Source organism: Phalangium opilio, unplaced genomic scaffold (genome assembly GCF_054372755.1).
Source record: "Phalangium opilio isolate 3A_F unplaced genomic scaffold, DU_Popi_V2 ptg001662l_1, whole genome shotgun sequence".
NCBI lineage: Eukaryota > Metazoa > Arthropoda > Arachnida > Opiliones > Phalangiidae > Phalangium > Phalangium opilio.
The window spans coordinates 457,858-477,654 of NW_028324260.1; the positions used below are offsets into that span (position 1 = coordinate 457,858).

Below are 19,797 nucleotides of genomic sequence, written 5' to 3' on the forward strand. Positions count from 1 at the left end.
GACCAGAATACACAGATTTACATCGTGAACGAAGGAAGCTAAGCCCCTTGAGTCTTGCGCATTAGACCGTTCGGCCATCCAGACCGGGTTTTATGTAATTTGGACGTTTTAAAATTATATCTCATCCAGTTATTTTCTTAAAACATATCGTGTCAGAAGTGGGATTCGAACCCACGCCCTCATACAAGGGCCAGAATACACAGATTCACATCGTGAACGAAGAAAACTAAGCCCCTTGAGTCTAGCGCCTAAGACCACTCGGCCATCCTGACATGGTTCTGTGTAATTTGGACGTTTTAAAATTATATCTCATCTAGTTATTTTCTTAAAACCTATCGTGTCAGAAGTGGGATTCGAACCCGCGCCCTCATACGAGGACCAGAATACACAGATTTACATCGTGAACGAAGGAAGCTAAGCCCCTTGAGTCTCGCGCCTTAGACCGCTCGGCCATCCAGACGTGGTTTTAAGTAATTTGGACGTTTTAAAATTATATCTCACCCAGTTATTTTCTTAAAACATATCGTGTCACAAGTGGGATTCGAACCCACGCCCTCATACGATGACCAGAATACACAGATTCACACCGTGAACGAAGGAAGCTAAGCCCCTTGAGTCTAGCGCCTAAGACCGCTCGGCCATCCTGACGTGGTTTAAAGGAATTTAGACTTTTAAATTTACATCTTTTCGAGTTACTTTTATAAAACATATCGTGTCAGAAGTGGGATTCGAACCCACGCCCTCACACAAGGGCCAGAATACACAGATTCACATCGTGAACGAAGAAAACTAAGCCCCTTGAGTCTAGCGCCTAAGACGGCTCGGCCATACTGACGTGGTTTTAAGTAATTTAGACGTTTAAAACTACATCTCTTCGAGTTATTTTCATAAACAATATCGTGTCAGAAGTGGGATTCGAACCCACCCCCTCATACTAGGACCAGAATACACAGATTTACATCGTGAACGAAGGAAGCTAAGCCCCTTGAGTCTTGCGCCTTAGACCGCTCGGCCATCCAGACCGGGTTTTATGTAATTTGGACGTTTTAAAATTATATCTCATCCAGTTATTTTCTTAAAACATATCGTGTCAGAAGTGGGATTTGAACCCACGCCCTCATACGAGGACCAGAATACACAGATTCACTTCGTGAACGAATGAAGCTAAGCCCCTTAATTCTAGCGCCTAAGACCGCTCGGCCATCCTGACGTGGTTCTGTGTAATTTGGACGTTTTTAAATTATATCTCATCCAGTTATTTTCTTAAAACATATCGTGTCAGAAGTGGGATTCGAACCCACAACCTCATACGAGGGCCAGAATACACAGATTCACATCGTGAACGAAGAAAACTAAGCCCCTTGAGTCTAGCGCCTAAGACGGCTCGGCCATACTGACGTGGTTTTAAGTAATTTAGACGTTTAAAATTACATATCTTCGAGTTATTTTCATTAACAATATCGTGTCAGAAGTGGGATTCGAACCCACGCCCTCATACGAGGGCCAGAATACACAGATTCACATCGTGAACGAAGAAAACTAAGCCCCTTGAGTCTAGCGCCTAAGACGGCTCGGCCATACTGACGTGGTTTTAAGTAATTTAGACGTTTAAAATTACATATCTTCGAGTTATTTTCATTAACAATATCGTGTCAGAAGTGGGATTCGAACCCACGCCCTCATACTAGGACCAAAATACACAGTTTCACATCGTGAACGAAGGAAGCTAAGCCCCTTGAGTCTGGCTCATTAGACCGCTCGGCCATCCTGACGTGGTTTTGTGTAATTTGGACGTTTTAAAATTACATCTCATCCAATTATTTTCATAAACAATATCGTGTCAGAAGTGGGATTCGAACCCACGCCCTCATACGAGGACCAGAATACACAGATTTACATCGTGAACGAAGGAAGCTAAGCCCCTTGAGTCTTGCGCATTAGACCGCTCGGCCATCCAGACCGGGTTTTATGTAATTTGGACGTTTTAAAATTATATCTCATCCAGTTATTTTCTTAAAACATATCGTGTCAGAAGTGGGATTCGAACCCACGCCCTCATACAAGGGCCAGAATACACAGATTCACATCGTGAACGAAGAAAACTAAGCCCCTTGAGTCTAGCGCCTAAGACGGCTCGGCCATACTGACGTGGTTTTAAGTAATTTAGACGTTTAAAATTACATCTCTTCGAGTTATTTTCATAAACAATATCGTGTCAGAAGTGGGATTCGAACCCACCCCCTCATACTAGGACCAGAATACACAGATTTACATCGTGAACGAAGGAAGCTAAGCCCCTTGAGTCTTGCGCCTTAGACCGCTCGGCTATCCAGATCGGGGTTTTATGTAATTTGGAAGTTTTAAAATTATATCTCATCCAGTTATTTTCTTAAAACATATCGTGTCAGAAGTGGGATTCGAACCCACGCCCTCATACGAGGGCCAGAATACACAGATTCACATCGTGAACGAAGAAAACTAAGCCCCTTGAGTCTAGCGCCTAAGACGGCTCGGCCATACTGACGTGGTTTTAAGTAATTTAGACGTTTAAAATTACATATCTTCGAGTTATTTTCATTAACAATATCGTGTCAGAAGTGGGATTCGAACCCACGCCCTCATACGAGGGCCAGAATACACAGATTCACATCGTGAACGAAGAAAGCTAAGCCCCTTGAGTCTAGCGCCTAAGACGGCTCGGCCATACTGACGTGGTTTTAAGTAATTTAGACGTTTAAAATTACATATCTTCGAGTTATTTTCATTAACAATATCGTGTCAGAAGTGGGATTCGAACCCACGCCCTCATACGAGGGCCAGAATACACAGATTCACATCGTGAACGAAGAAAGCTAAGCCCCTTGAGTCTAGCGCCTAAGACGGCTCTGCCATCCTGACGTGGTTTTAAGTAATTTAGACGTTTATAATTACATCTCTTCGAGTTATTTTCATAAACAATATCTTGTCAGAAGTGGGATTCGAACCCACGCCCTCATACTAGGACCAGAATACACAGATTTACATCGTGAACGAAGGAAGCTAAGCAGCTTGAGTCTTGCGCATTAGACCGCTCGGCCATCCAGACCGGGTTTTATGTAATTTGGACGTTTTAAAATTATATCTCATCCAGTTATTTTCTTAAAACATATCGTGTCAGCAGTGGGATTCGAACCCACGCCCTCATACGAGGGCCAGAATACACAGATTCACATCGTGAACGAAGAAAACTAAGCCCCTTGAGTCTAGCGCCTAAGACGGCTCGGCCATACTGACGTGTTTCTAAGTAATTTAGACGTTTAAAATTACATCTCTTCGAGTTATTTTCATAAACAATATCGTGTCAGAAGTGGGATTCGAACCCACGTCCTCATACTAGGACCAGAATACACAGATTTACATCGTGATCGAAGGAAGCTAAGCCCCTTGAGTTTTGCGCCTTAGACCGCTCGGCCATCCAGACCGGGTTTTATGTAATTTGGACGTTTTAAAATTATATCTCATCCAGTTATTTTCTTAAAACATATCGTGTCAGAAGTGGGATTCGAACCCACGCCCTCATACGAGGACCAGAATACACAGATTCACTTCGTGAACGAATGAAGCTAAGCCCCTTAAGTCTAGCGCCTAAGATCGCTCGGCCATCCTGACGTGGTTCTGTGTAATTTGGACGTTTTAAAATTATATCTCATCCAGTTATTTTCTTAAAACATATCGTGTCAGAAGTGGGATTCGAACCCACGCCCTCATACGAGGGCCAGAATACACAGATTCACATCGTGAACGAAGAAAACTAAGCCCCTTGAGTCTAGCGCCTAAGACGGCTCGGCCATACTGACGTGGTTTTAAGTAATTTAGACGTTTAAAATTACATATCTTCGAGTTATTTTCATTAACAATATCGTGTCAGAAGTGGGATTCGAACCCACGCCCTCATACGAGGGCCAGAATACACAGATTCACATCGTGAACGAAGAAAGCTAAGCCCCTTGAGTCAAGCGCCTAAGACGGCTCGGCCATACTGACGTGGTTTTAAGTAACTTAGACGTTTAAAATTACATATCTTCGAGTTATTTTCATTAACAATATCGTGTCAGAAGTGGGACTCGAACCCACGCCCTCATACTAGGACCAGAATACACAGATTTACATCGTGAACGAAGGAAGCTAAGCCCCTTGAGTCTTGCGCATTAGACCGCTCGGCCATCCAGACCGGGTTTTATGTAATTTGGACGTTTTAAAATTATATCTCATCCAGTTATTTTCTTAAAACATATCGTGTCAGAAGTGGGATTCGAACCCACGCCCTCATACGAGGACCAGAATACACAGATTCACTTCGTGAACGAATGAAGCTAAGCCCCTTAAGTCTAGCGCCTAAGACCGCTCGGCCATCCTGACGTGGTTCTGTGTAATTTGGACGTTTTAAAATTATATCTCATCCAGTTATTTTCTTAAAACATATCGTGTCAGAAGTGGGATTCGAACCCACGCCCTCATACGAGGGCCAGAATACACAGATTCACATCGTGAACGAAGAAAACTAAGCCCCTTGAGTCTAGCGCCTAAGACGGCTCGGCCATACTGACGTGGTTTTAAGTAATTTAGACGTTTAAAATTACATATCTTCGAGTTATTTTCATTAACAATATCGTGTTAGAAGTGGGATTCGAACCCACGCCCTCATACGAGGGCCAGAATACACAGATTCACATCGTGAACGAAGAAAGCTAAGCCCCTTGAGTCTAGCGCCTAAGACGGCTCGGCCATACTGACGTGGTTTTAAGTAATTTAGACGTTTAAAATTACATATCTTCGAGTTATTTTCATTAACAATATCGTGTCAGAAGTGGGATTCGAACCCACGCCCTCATACTAGGACCAGAATACACAGATTTACATCGTGAACGAAGGAAGCTAAGCCCCTTGAGTCTTGCGCATTAGACCGCTCGGCCATCCAGACCGGGTTTTATGTAATTTGGACGTTTTAAAATTATATCTCATCCAGTTATTTTCTTAAAACATATCGTGTCAGAAGTGGGATTCGAACCCACGCCCTCATACAAGGGCCAGAATACACAGATTCACATCGTGAACGAAGAAAACTAAGCCCCTTGAGTCTAGCGCCTAAGACCACTCGGCCATCCTGACATGGTTCTGTGTAATTTGGACGTTTTAAAATTATATCTCATCTAGTTATTTTCTTAAAACCTATCGTGTCAGAAGTGGGATTCGAACCCGCGCCCTCATACGAGGACCAGAATACACAGATTTACATCGTGAACGAAGGAAGCTAAGCCCCTTGAGTCTCGCGCCTTAGACCGCTCGGCCATCCAGACGTGGTTTTAAGTAATTTGGACGTTTTAAAATTATATCTCACCCAGTTATTTTCTTAAAACATATCGTGTCACAAGTGGGATTCGAACCCACGCCCTCATACGATGACCAGAATACACAGATTCACACCGTGAACGAAGGAAGCTAAGCCCCTTGAGTCTAGCGCCTAAGACCGCTCGGCCATCCTGACGTGGTTTAAAGGAATTTAGACTTTTAAATTTACATCTTTTCGAGTTACTTTTATAAAACATATCGTGTCAGAAGTGGGATTCGAACCCACGCCCTCACACAAGGGCCAGAATACACAGATTCACATCGTGAACGAAGAAAACTAAGCCCCTTGAGTCTAGCGCCTAAGACGGCTCGGCCATACTGACGTGGTTTTAAGTAATTTAGACGTTTAAAATTACATCTCTTCGAGTTATTTTCATAAACAATATCGTGTCAGAAGTGGAATTCGAACCCACCCCCTCATACTAGGACCAGAATACACAGATTTACATCGTGAACGAAGGAAGCTAAGCCCCTTGAGTCTTGCGCCTTAGACCGCTCGGCCATCCAGACCGGGTTTTATGTAATTTGGACGTTTTAAAATTATATCTCATCCAGTTATTTTCATAAAACATATCGTGTCAGAAGTGGGATTTGAACCCACGCCCTCATACGAGGACCAGAATACACAGATTCACTTCGTGAACGAATGAAGCTAAGCCCCTTAAGTCTAGCGCCTAAGACCGCTCGGCCATCCTGACGTGGTTCTGTGTAATTTGGACGTTTTTAAATTATATCTCATCCAGTTATTTTCTTAAAACATATCGTGTCAGAAGTGGGATTCGAACCCACAACCTCATACGAGGGCCAGAATACACAGATTCACATCGTGAACGAAGAAAACTAAGCCCCTTGAGTCTAGCGCCTAAGACGGCTCGGCCATACTGACGTGGTTTTAAGTAATTTAGACGTTTAAAATTACATATCTTCGAGTTATTTTCATTAACAATATCGTGTCAGAAGTGGGATTCGAACCCACGCCCTCATACGAGGGCCAGAATACACAGATTCACATCGTGAACGAAGAAAACTAAGCCCCTTGAGTCTAGCGCCTAAGACGGCTCGGCCATACTGACGTGGTTTTAAGTAATTTAGACGTTTAAAATTACATATCTTCGAGTTATTTTCATTAACAATATCGTGTCAGAAGTGGGATTCGAACCCACGCCCTCATACTAGGACCAAAATACACAGTTTCACATCGTGAACGAAGGAAGCTAAGCCCCTTGAGTCTGGCTCATTAGACCGCTCGGCCATCCTGACGTGGTTTTGTGTAATTTGGACGTTTTAAAATTACATCTCATCCAATTATTTTCATAAACAATATCGTGTCAGAAGTGGGATTCGAACCCACGCCCTCATACGAGGACCAGAATACACAGATTTACATCGTGAACGAAGGAAGCTAAGCCCCTTGAGTCTTGCGCATTAGACCGCTCGGCCATCCAGACCGGGTTTTATGTAATTTGGACGTTTTAAAATTATATCTCATCCAGTTATTTTCTTAAAACATATCGTGTCAGAAGTGGGATTCGAGCCCACGCCCTCATACAAGGGCCAGAATACACAGATTCACATCGTGAACGAAGAAAACTAAGCCCCTTGAGTCTAGCGCCTAAGACGGCTCGGCCATACTGACGTGGTTTTAAGTAATTTAGACGTTTAAAATTACATCTCTTCGAGTTATTTTCATAAACAATATCGTGTCAGAAGTGGGATTCGAACCCACCCCCTCATACTAGGACCAGAATACACAGATTTACATCGTGAACGAAGGAAGCTAAGCCCCTTGAGTCTTGCGCCTTAGACCGCTCGGCTATCCAGATCGGGGTTTTATGTAATTTGGAAGTTTTAAAATTATATCTCATCCAGTTATTTTCTTAAAACATATCGTGTCAGAAGTGGGATTCGAACCCACGCCCTCATACGAGGGCCAGAATACACAGATTCACATCGTGAACGAAGAAAACTAAGCCCCTTGAGTCTAGCGCCTAAGACGGCTCGGCCATACTGACGTGGTTTTAAGTAATTTAGACGTTTAAAATTACATATCTTCGAGTTATTTTCATTAACAATATCGTGTCAGAAGTGGGATTCGAACCCACGCCCTCATACGAGGGCCAGAATACACAGATTCACATCGTGAACGAAGAAAGCTAAGCCCCTTGAGTCTAGCGCCTAAGACGGCTCGGCCATACTGACGTGGTTTTAAGTAATTTAGACGTTTAAAATTACATATCTTCGAGTTATTTTCATTAACAATATCGTGTCAGAAGTGGGATTCGAACCCACGCCCTCATACGAGGGCCAGAATACACAGATTCACATCGTGAACGAAGAAAGCTAAGCCCCTTGAGTCTAGCGCCTAAGACGGCTCTGCCATCCTGACGTGGTTTTAAGTAATTTAGACGTTTATAATTACATCTCTTCGAGTTATTTTCATAAACAATATCTTGTCAGAAGTGGGATTCGAACCCACGCCCTCATACTAGGACCAGAATACACAGATTTACATCGTGAACGAAGGAAGCTAAGCAGCTTGAGTCTTGCGCATTAGACCGCTCGGCCATCCAGACCGGGTTTTATGTAATTTGGACGTTTTAAAATTATATCTCATCCAGTTATTTTCTTAAAACATATCGTGTCAGCAGTGGGATTCGAACCCACGCCCTCATACGAGGGCCAGAATACACAGATTCACATCGTGAACGAAGAAAACTAAGCCCCTTGAGTCTAGCGCCTAAGACGGCTCGGCCATACTGACGTGTTTCTAAGTAATTTAGACGTTTAAAATTACATCTCTTCGAGTTATTTTCATAAACAATATCGTGTCAGAAGTGGGATTCGAACCCACGTCCTCATACTAGGACCAGAATACACAGATTTACATCGTGATCGAAGGAAGCTAAGCCCCTTGAGTTTTGCGCCTTAGACCGCTCGGCCATCCAGACCGGGTTTTATGTAATTTGGACGTTTTAAAATTATATCTCATCCAGTTATTTTCTTAAAACATATCGTGTCAGAAGTGGGATTCGAACCCACGCCCTCATACGAGGACCAGAATACACAGATTCACTTCGTGAACGAATGAAGCTAAGCCCCTTAAGTCTAGCGCCTAAGACCGCTCGGCCATCCTGACGTGGTTCTGTGTAATTTGGACGTTTTAAAATTATATCTCATCCAGTTATTTTCTTAAAACATATCGTGTCAGAAGTGGGATTCGAACCCACGCCCTCATACGAGGGCCAGAATACACAGATTCACATCGTGAACGAAGAAAACTAAGCCCCTTGAGTCTAGCGCCTAAGACGGCTCGGCCATACTGACGTGGTTTTAAGTAATTTAGACGTTTAAAATTACATATCTTCGAGTTATTTTCATTAACAATATCGTGTTAGAAGTGGGATTCGAACCCACGCCCTCATACGAGGGCCAGAATACACAGATTCACATCGTGAACGAAGAAAGCTAAGCCCCTTGAGTCTAGCGCCTAAGACGGCTCGGCCATACTGACGTGGTTTTAAGTAATTTAGACGTTTAAAATTACATATCTTCGAGTTATTTTCATTAACAATATCGTGTCAGAAGTGGGATTCGAACCCACGCCCTCATACTAGGACCAGAATACACAGATTTACATCGTGAACGAAGGAAGCTAAGCCCCTTGAGTCTTGCGCATTAGACCGCTCGGCCATCCAGACCGGGTTTTATGTAATTTGGACGTTTTAAAATTATATCTCATCCAGTTATTTTCTTAAAACATATCGTGTCAGAAGTGGGATTCGAACCCACGCCCTCATACAAGGGCCAGAATACACAGATTCACATCGTGAACGAAGAAAACTAAGCCCCTTGAGTCTAGCGCCTAAGACCACTCGGCCATCCTGACATGGTTCTGTGTAATTTGGACGTTTTAAAATTATATCTCATCTAGTTATTTTCTTAAAACCTATCGTGTCAGAAGTGGGATTCGAACCCGCGCCCTCATACGAGGACCAGAATACACAGATTTACATCGTGAACGAAGGAAGCTAAGCCCCTTGAGTCTCGCGCCTTAGACCGCTCGGCCATCCAGACGTGGTTTTAAGTAATTTGGACGTTTTAAAATTATATCTCACCCAGTTATTTTCTTAAAACATATCGTGTCACAAGTGGGATTCGAACCCACGCCCTCATACGATGACCAGAATACACAGATTCACACCGTGAACGAAGGAAGCTAAGCCCCTTGAGTCTAGCGCCTAAGACCGCTCGGCCATCCTGACGTGGTTTAAAGGAATTTAGACTTTTAAATTTACATCTTTTCGAGTTACTTTTATAAAACATATCGTGTCAGAAGTGGGATTCGAACCCACGCCCTCACACAAGGGCCAGAATACACAGATTCACATCGTGAACGAAGAAAACTAAGCCCCTTGAGTCTAGCGCCTAAGACGGCTCGGCCATACTGACGTGGTTTTAAGTAATTTAGACGTTTAAAATTACATCTCTTCGAGTTATTTTCATAAACAATATCGTGTCAGAAGTGGGATTCGAACCCACCCCCTCATACTAGGACCAGAATACACAGATTTACATCGTGAACGAAGGAAGCTAAGCCCCTTGAGTCTTGCGCCTTAGACCGCTCGGCCATCCAGACCGGGTTTTATGTAATTTGGACGTTTTAAAATTATATCTCATCCAGTTATTTTCATAAAACATATCGTGTCAGAAGTGGGATTTGAACCCACGCCCTCATACGAGGACCAGAATACACAGATTCACTTCGTGAACGAATGAAGCTAAGCCCCTTAAGTCTAGCGCCTAAGACCGCTCGGCCATCCTGACGTGGTTCTGTGTAATTTGGACGTTTTTAAATTATATCTCATCCAGTTATTTTCTTAAAACATATCGTGTCAGAAGTGGGATTCGAACCCACAACCTCATACGAGGGCCAGAATACACAGATTCACATCGTGAACGAAGAAAACTAAGCCCCTTGAGTCTAGCGCCTAAGACGGCTCGGCCATACTGACGTGGTTTTAAGTAATTTAGACGTTTAAAATTACATATCTTCGAGTTATTTTCATTAACAATATCGTGTCAGAAGTGGGATTCGAACCCACGCCCTCATACGAGGGCCAGAATACACAGATTCACATCGTGAACGAAGAAAACTAAGCCCCTTGAGTCTAGCGCCTAAGACGGCTCGGCCATACTGACGTGGTTTTAAGTAATTTAGACGTTTAAAATTACATATCTTCGAGTTATTTTCATTAACAATATCGTGTCAGAAGTGGGATTCGAACCCACGCCCTCATACTAGGACCAAAATACACAGTTTCACATCGTGAACGAAGGAAGCTAAGCCCCTTGAGTCTGGCTCATTAGACCGCTCGGCCATCCTGACGTGGTTTTGTGTAATTTGGACGTTTTAAAATTACATCTCATCCAATTATTTTCATAAACAATATCGTGTCAGAAGTGGGATTCGAACCCACGCCCTCATACGAGGACCAGAATACACAGATTTACATCGTGAACGAAGGAAGCTAAGCCCCTTGAGTCTTGCGCATTAGACCGCTCGGCCATCCAGACCGGGTTTTATGTAATTTGGACGTTTTAAAATTATATCTCATCCAGTTATTTTCTTAAAACATATCGTGTCAGCAGTGGGATTCGAACCCACGCCCTCATACGAGGGCCAGAATACACAGATTCACATCGTGAACGAAGAAAGCTAAGCCCCTTGAGTCTAGCGCCTAAGACGGCTCGGCCATACTGACGTGGTTTTAAGTAATTTAGACGTTTAAAATTACATATCTTCGAGTTATTTTCATTAACAATATCGTGTCAGAAGTGGGATTCGAACCCACGCCCTCATACGAGGGCCAGAATACACAGATTCACATCGTGAACGAAGAAAGCTAAGCCCCTTGAGTCTAGCGCCTAAGACGGCTCTGCCATCCTGACGTGGTTTTAAGTAATTTAGACGTTTATAATTACATCTCTTCGAGTTATTTTCATAAACAATATCTTGTCAGAAGTGGGATTCGAACCCACGCCCTCATACTAGGACCAGAATACACAGATTTACATCGTGAACGAAGGAAGCTAAGCAGCTTGAGTCTTGCGCATTAGACCGCTCGGCCATCCAGACCGGGTTTTATGTAATTTGGACGTTTTAAAATTATATCTCATCCAGTTATTTTCTTAAAACATATCGTGTCAGCAGTGGGATTCGAACCCACGCCCTCATACGAGGGCCAGAATACACAGATTCACATCGTGAACGAAGAAAACTAAGCCCCTTGAGTCTAGCGCCTAAGACGGCTCGGCCATACTGACGTGTTTCTAAGTAATTTAGACGTTTAAAATTACATCTCTTCGAGTTATTTTCATAAACAATATCGTGTCAGAAGTGGGATTCGAACCCACGTCCTCATACTAGGACCAGAATACACAGATTTACATCGTGATCGAAGGAAGCTAAGCCCCTTGAGTTTTGCGCCTTAGACCGCTCGGCCATCCAGACCGGGTTTTATGTAATTTGGACGTTTTAAAATTATATCTCATCCAGTTATTTTCTTAAAACATATCGTGTCAGAAGTGGGATTCGAACCCACGCCCTCATACGAGGACCAGAATACACAGATTCACTTCGTGAACGAATGAAGCTAAGCCCCTTAAGTCTAGCGCCTAAGATCGCTCGGCCATCCTGACGTGGTTCTGTGTAATTTGGACGTTTTAAAATTATATCTCATCCAGTTATTTTCTTAAAACATATCGTGTCAGAAGTGGGATTCGAACCCACGCCCTCATACGAGGGCCAGAATACACAGATTCACATCGTGAACGAAGAAAACTAAGCCCCTTGAGTCTAGCGCCTAAGACGGCTCGGCCATACTGACGTGGTTTTAAGTAATTTAGACGTTTAAAATTACATATCTTCGAGTTATTTTCATTAACAATATCGTGTCAGAAGTGGGATTCGAACCCACGCCCTCATACGAGGGCCAGAATACACAGATTCACATCGTGAACGAAGAAAGCTAAGCCCCTTGAGTCAAGCGCCTAAGACGGCTCGGCCATACTGACGTGGTTTTAAGTAACTTAGACGTTTAAAATTACATATCTTCGAGTTATTTTCATTAACAATATCGTGTCAGAAGTGGGACTCGAACCCACGCCCTCATACTAGGACCAGAATACACAGATTTACATCGTGAACGAAGGAAGCTAAGCCCCTTGAGTCTTGCGCATTAGACCGCTCGGCCATCCAGACCGGGTTTTATGTAATTTGGACGTTTTAAAATTATATCTCATCCAGTTATTTTCTTAAAACATATCGTGTCAGAAGTGGGATTCGAACCCACGCCCTCATACGAGGACCAGAATACACAGATTCACTTCGTGAACGAATGAAGCTAAGCCCCTTAAGTCTAGCGCCTAAGACCGCTCGGCCATCCTGACGTGGTTCTGTGTAATTTGGACGTTTTAAAATTATATCTCATCCAGTTATTTTCTTAAAACATATCGTGTCAGAAGTGGGATTCGAACCCACGCCCTCATACGAGGGCCAGAATACACAGATTCACATCGTGAACGAAGAAAACTAAGCCCCTTGAGTCTAGCGCCTAAGACGGCTCGGCCATACTGACGTGGTTTTAAGTAATTTAGACGTTTAAAATTACATATCTTCGAGTTATTTTCATTAACAATATCGTGTTAGAAGTGGGATTCGAACCCACGCCCTCATACGAGGGCCAGAATACACAGATTCACATCGTGAACGAAGAAAGCTAAGCCCCTTGAGTCTAGCGCCTAAGACGGCTCGGCCATACTGACGTGGTTTTAAGTAATTTAGACGTTTAAAATTACATATCTTCGAGTTATTTTCATTAACAATATCGTGTCAGAAGTGGGATTCGAACCCACGCCCTCATACTAGGACCAGAATACACAGATTTACATCGTGAACGAAGGAAGCTAAGCCCCTTGAGTCTTGCGCATTAGACCGCTCGGCCATCCAGACCGGGTTTTATGTAATTTGGACGTTTTAAAATTATATCTCATCCAGTTATTTTCTTAAAACATATCGTGTCAGAAGTGGGATTCGAACCCACGCCCTCATACAAGGGCCAGAATACACAGATTCACATCGTGAACGAAGAAAACTAAGCCCCTTGAGTCTAGCGCCTAAGACCACTCGGCCATCCTGACATGGTTCTGTGTAATTTGGACGTTTTAAAATTATATCTCATCTAGTTATTTTCTTAAAACCTATCGTGTCAGAAGTGGGATTCGAACCCGCGCCCTCATACGAGGACCAGAATACACAGATTTACATCGTGAACGAAGGAAGCTAAGCCCCTTGAGTCTCGCGCCTTAGACCGCTCGGCCATCCAGACGTGGTTTTAAGTAATTTGGACGTTTTAAAATTATATCTCACCCAGTTATTTTCTTAAAACATATCGTGTCACAAGTGGGATTCGAACCCACGCCCTCATACGATGACCAGAATACACAGATTCACACCGTGAACGAAGGAAGCTAAGCCCCTTGAGTCTAGCGCCTAAGACCGCTCGGCCATCCTGACGTGGTTTAAAGGAATTTAGACTTTTAAATTTACATCTTTTCGAGTTACTTTTATAAAACATATCGTGTCAGAAGTGGGATTCGAACCCACGCCCTCACACAAGGGCCAGAATACACAGATTCACATCGTGAACGAAGAAAACTAAGCCCCTTGAGTCTAGCGCCTAAGACGGCTCGGCCATACTGACGTGGTTTTAAGTAATTTAGACGTTTAAAATTACATCTCTTCGAGTTATTTTCATAAACAATATCGTGTCAGAAGTGGGATTCGAACCCACCCCCTCATACTAGGACCAGAATACACAGATTTACATCGTGAACGAAGGAAGCTAAGCCCCTTGAGTCTTGCGCCTTAGACCGCTCGGCCATCCAGACCGGGTTTTATGTAATTTGGACGTTTTAAAATTATATCTCATCCAGTTATTTTCATAAAACATATCGTGTCAGAAGTGGGATTTGAACCCACGCCCTCATACGAGGACCAGAATACACAGATTCACTTCGTGAACGAATGAAGCTAAGCCCCTTAAGTCTAGCGCCTAAGACCGCTCGGCCATCCTGACGTGGTTCTGTGTAATTTGGACGTTTTTAAATTATATCTCATCCAGTTATTTTCTTAAAACATATCGTGTCAGAAGTGGGATTCGAACCCACAACCTCATACGAGGGCCAGAATACACAGATTCACATCGTGAACGAAGAAAACTAAGCCCCTTGAGTCTAGCGCCTAAGACGGCTCGGCCATACTGACGTGGTTTTAAGTAATTTAGACGTTTAAAATTACATATCTTCGAGTTATTTTCATTAACAATATCGTGTCAGAAGTGGGATTCGAACCCACGCCCTCATACGAGGGCCAGAATACACAGATTCACATCGTGAACGAAGAAAGCTAAGCCCCTTGAGTCAAGCGCCTAAGACGGCTCGGCCATACTGACGTGGTTTTAAGTAACTTAGACGTTTAAAATTACATATCTTCGAGTTATTTTCATTAACAATATCGTGTCAGAAGTGGGACTCGAACCCACGCCCTCATACTAGGACCAGAATACACAGATTTACATCGTGAACGAAGGAAGCTAAGCCCCTTGAGTCTTGCGCATTAGACCGCTCGGCCATCCAGACCGGGTTTTATGTAATTTGGACGTTTTAAAATTATATCTCATCCAGTTATTTTCTTAAAACATATCGTGTCAGAAGTGGGATTCGAACCCACGCCCTCATACGAGGACCAGAATACACAGATTCACTTCGTGAACGAATGAAGCTAAGCCCCTTAAGTCTAGCGCCTAAGACCGCTCGGCCATCCTGACGTGGTTCTGTGTAATTTGGACGTTTTAAAATTATATCTCATCCAGTTATTTTCTTAAAACATATCGTGTCAGAAGTGGGATTCGAACCCACGCCCTCATACGAGGGCCAGAATACACAGATTCACATCGTGAACGAAGAAAACTAAGCCCCTTGAGTCTAGCGCCTAAGACGGCTCGGCCATACTGACGTGGTTTTAAGTAATTTAGACGTTTAAAATTACATATCTTCGAGTTATTTTCATTAACAATATCGTGTTAGAAGTGGGATTCGAACCCACGCCCTCATACGAGGGCCAGAATACACAGATTCACATCGTGAACGAAGAAAGCTAAGCCCCTTGAGTCTTGCGCATTAGACCGCTCGGCCATCCAGACCGGGTTTTATGTAATTTGGACGTTTTAAAATTATATCTCATCCAGTTATTTTCTTAAAACATATCGTGTCAGAAGTGGGATTCGAACCCACGCCCTCATACGAGGACCAGAATACACAGATTCACTTCGTGAACGAATGAAGCTAAGCCCCTTAAGTCTAGCGCCTAAGACCGCTCGGCCATCCTGACGTGGTTCTGTGTAATTTGGACGTTTTAAAATTATATCTCATCCAGTTATTTTCTTAAAACATATCGTGTCAGAAGTGGGATTCGAACCCACGCCCTCATACGAGGGCCAGAATACACAGATTCACATCGTGAACGAAGAAAACTAAGCCCCTTGAGTCTAGCGCCTAAGACGGCTCGGCCATACTGACGTGGTTTTAAGTAATTTAGACGTTTAAAATTACATATCTTCGAGTTATTTTCATTAACAATATCGTGTTAGAAGTGGGATTCGAACCCACGCCCTCATACGAGGGCCAGAATACACAGATTCACATCGTGAACGAAGAAAGCTAAGCCCCTTGAGTCTAGCGCCTAAGACGGCTCGGCCATACTGACGTGGTTTTAAGTAATTTAGACGTTTAAAATTACATATCTTCGAGTTATTTTCATTAACAATATCGTGTCAGAAGTGGGATTCGAACCCACGCCCTCATACTAGGACCAGAATACACAGATTTACATCGTGAACGAAGGAAGCTAAGCCCCTTGAGTCTTGCGCATTAGACCGCTCGGCCATCCAGACCGGGTTTTATGTAATTTGGACGTTTTAAAATTATATCTCATCCAGTTATTTTCTTAAAACATATCGTGTCAGAAGTGGGATTCGAACCCACGCCCTCATACAAGGGCCAGAATACACAGATTCACATCGTGAACGAAGAAAACTAAGCCCCTTGAGTCTAGCGCCTAAGACCACTCGGCCATCCTGACATGGTTCTGTGTAATTTGGACGTTTTAAAATTATATCTCATCTAGTTATTTTCTTAAAACCTATCGTGTCAGAAGTGGGATTCGAACCCGCGCCCTCATACGAGGACCAGAATACACAGATTTACATCGTGAACGAAGGAAGCTAAGCCCCTTGAGTCTCGCGCCTTAGACCGCTCGGCCATCCAGACGTGGTTTTAAGTAATTTGGACGTTTTAAAATTATATCTCACCCAGTTATTTTCTTAAAACATATCGTGTCACAAGTGGGATTCGAACCCACGCCCTCATACGATGACCAGAATACACAGATTCACACCGTGAACGAAGGAAGCTAAGCCCCTTGAGTCTAGCGCCTAAGACCGCTCGGCCATCCTGACGTGGTTTAAAGGAATTTAGACTTTTAAATTTACATCTTTTCGAGTTACTTTTATAAAACATATCGTGTCAGAAGTGGGATTCGAACCCACGCCCTCACACAAGGGCCAGAATACACAGATTCACATCGTGAACGAAGAAAACTAAGCCCCTTGAGTCTAGCGCCTAAGACGGCTCGGCCATACTGACGTGGTTTTAAGTAATTTAGACGTTTAAAATTACATCTCTTCGAGTTATTTTCATAAACAATATCGTGTCAGAAGTGGGATTCGAACCCACCCCCTCATACTAGGACCAGAATACACAGATTTACATCGTGAACGAAGGAAGCTAAGCCCCTTGAGTCTTGCGCCTTAGACCGCTCGGCCATCCAGACCGGGTTTTATGTAATTTGGACGTTTTAAAATTATATCTCATCCAGTTATTTTCATAAAACATATCGTGTCAGAAGTGGGATTTGAACCCACGCCCTCATACGAGGACCAGAATACACAGATTCACTTCGTGAACGAATGAAGCTAAGCCCCTTAAGTCTAGCGCCTAAGACCGCTCGGCCATCCTGACGTGGTTCTGTGTAATTTGGACGTTTTTAAATTATATCTCATCCAGTTATTTTCTTAAAACATATCGTGTCAGAAGTGGGATTCGAACCCACAACCTCATACGAGGGCCAGAATACACAGATTCACATCGTGAACGAAGAAAACTAAGCCCCTTGAGTCTAGCGCCTAAGACGGCTCGGCCATACTGACGTGGTTTTAAGTAATTTAGACGTTTAAAATTACATATCTTCGAGTTATTTTCATTAACAATATCGTGTCAGAAGTGGGATTCGAACCCACGCCCTCATACGAGGGCCAGAATACACAGATTCACATCGTGAACGAAGAAAGCTAAGCCCCTTGAGTCAAGCGCCTAAGACGGCTCGGCCATACTGACGTGGTTTTAAGTAACTTAGACGTTTAAAATTACATATCTTCGAGTTATTTTCATTAACAATATCGTGTCAGAAGTGGGACTCGAACCCACGCCCTCATACTAGGACCAGAATACACAGATTTACATCGTGAACGAAGGAAGCTAAGCCCCTTGAGTCTTGCGCATTAGACCGCTCGGCCATCCAGACCGGGTTTTATGTAATTTGGACGTTTTAAAATTATATCTCATCCAGTTATTTTCTTAAAACATATCGTGTCAGAAGTGGGATTCGAACCCACGCCCTCATACGAGGACCAGAATACACAGATTCACTTCGTGAACGAATGAAGCTAAGCCCCTTAAGTCTAGCGCCTAAGACCGCTCGGCCATCCTGACGTGGTTCTGTGTAATTTGGACGTTTTAAAATTATATCTCATCCAGTTATTTTCTTAAAACATATCGTGTCAGAAGTGGGATTCGAACCCACGCCCTCATACGAGGGCCAGAATACACAGATTCACATCGTGAACGAAGAAAACTAAGCCCCTTGAGTCTAGCGCCTAAGACGGCTCGGCCATACTGACGTGGTTTTAAGTAATTTAGACGTTTAAAATTACATATCTTCGAGTTATTTTCATTAACAATATCGTGTTAGAAGTGGGATTCGAACCCACGCCCTCATACGAGGGCCAGAATACACAGATTCACATCGTGAACGAAGAAAGCTAAGCCCCTTGAGTCTAGCGCCTAAGACGGCTCGGCCATACTGACGTGGTTTTAAGTAATTTAGACGTTTAAAATTACATATCTTCGAGTTATTTTCATTAACAATATCGTGTCAGAAGTGGGATTCGAACCCACGCCCTCATACTAGGACCAGAATACACAGATTTACATCGTGAACGAAGGAAGCTAAGCCCCTTGAGTCTTGCGCATTAGACCGCTCGGCCATCCAGACCGGGTTTTATGTAATTTGGACGTTTTAAAATTATATCTCATCCAGTTATTTTCTTAAAACATATCGTGTCAGAAGTGGGATTCGAACCCACGCCCTCATACAAGGGCCAGAATACACAGATTCACATCGTGAACGAAGAAAACTAAGCCCCTTGAGTCTAGCGCCTAAGACCACTCGGCCATCCTGACATGGTTCTGTGTAATTTGGACGTTTTAAAATTATATCTCATCTAGTTATTTTCTTAAAACCTATCGTGTCAGAAGTGGGATTCGAACCCGCGCCCTCATACGAGGACCAGAATACACAGATTTACATCGTGAACGAAGGAAGCTAAGCCCCTTGAGTCTCGCGCCTTAGACCGCTCGGCCATCCAGACGTGGTTTTAAGTAATTTGGACGTTTTAAAATTATATCTCACCCAGTTATTTTCTTAAAACATATCGTGTCACAAGTGGGATTCGAACCCACGCCCTCATACGATGACCAGAATACACAGATTCACACCGTGAACGAAGGAAGCTAAGCCCCTTGAGTCTAGCGCCTAAGACCGCTCGGCCATCCTGACGTGGTTTAAAGGAATTTAGACTTTTAAATTTACATCTTTTCGAGTTACTTTTATAAAACATATCGTGTCAGAAGTGGGATTCGAACCCACGCCCTCACACAAGGGCCAGAATACACAGATTCACATCGTGAACGAAGAAAACTAAGCCCCTTGAGTCTAGCGCCTAAGACGGCTCGGCCATACTGACGTGGTTTTAAGTAATTTAGACGTTTAAAATTACATCTCTTCGAGTTATTTTCATAAACAATATCGTGTCAGAAGTGGGATTCGAACCCACCCCCTCATACTAGGACCAGAATACACAGATTTACATCGTGAACGAAGGAAGCTAAGCCCCTTGAGTCTTGCGCCTTAGACCGCTCGGCCATCCAGACCGGGTTTTATGTAATTTGGAC

General features: G+C 43.4%; 1 non-coding gene across 1 annotated transcript; it reads right to left on the reverse strand.

Moving 5' to 3' along the window:
• Window positions 1-1,088: 1,088 nt before the first annotated feature.
• TRNAL-AAG (transfer RNA leucine (anticodon AAG)) lies at window positions 1,089-1,210 on the reverse strand. Its single transcript has 2 exons — window positions 1,172-1,210; window positions 1,089-1,135 (listed from the first exon to the last, which is right to left on the reverse strand). It is a non-coding gene; the product is annotated as a tRNA-Leu (tRNA).
• Between the last annotated feature and the right edge of the window lie 18,587 nt (window positions 1,211-19,797).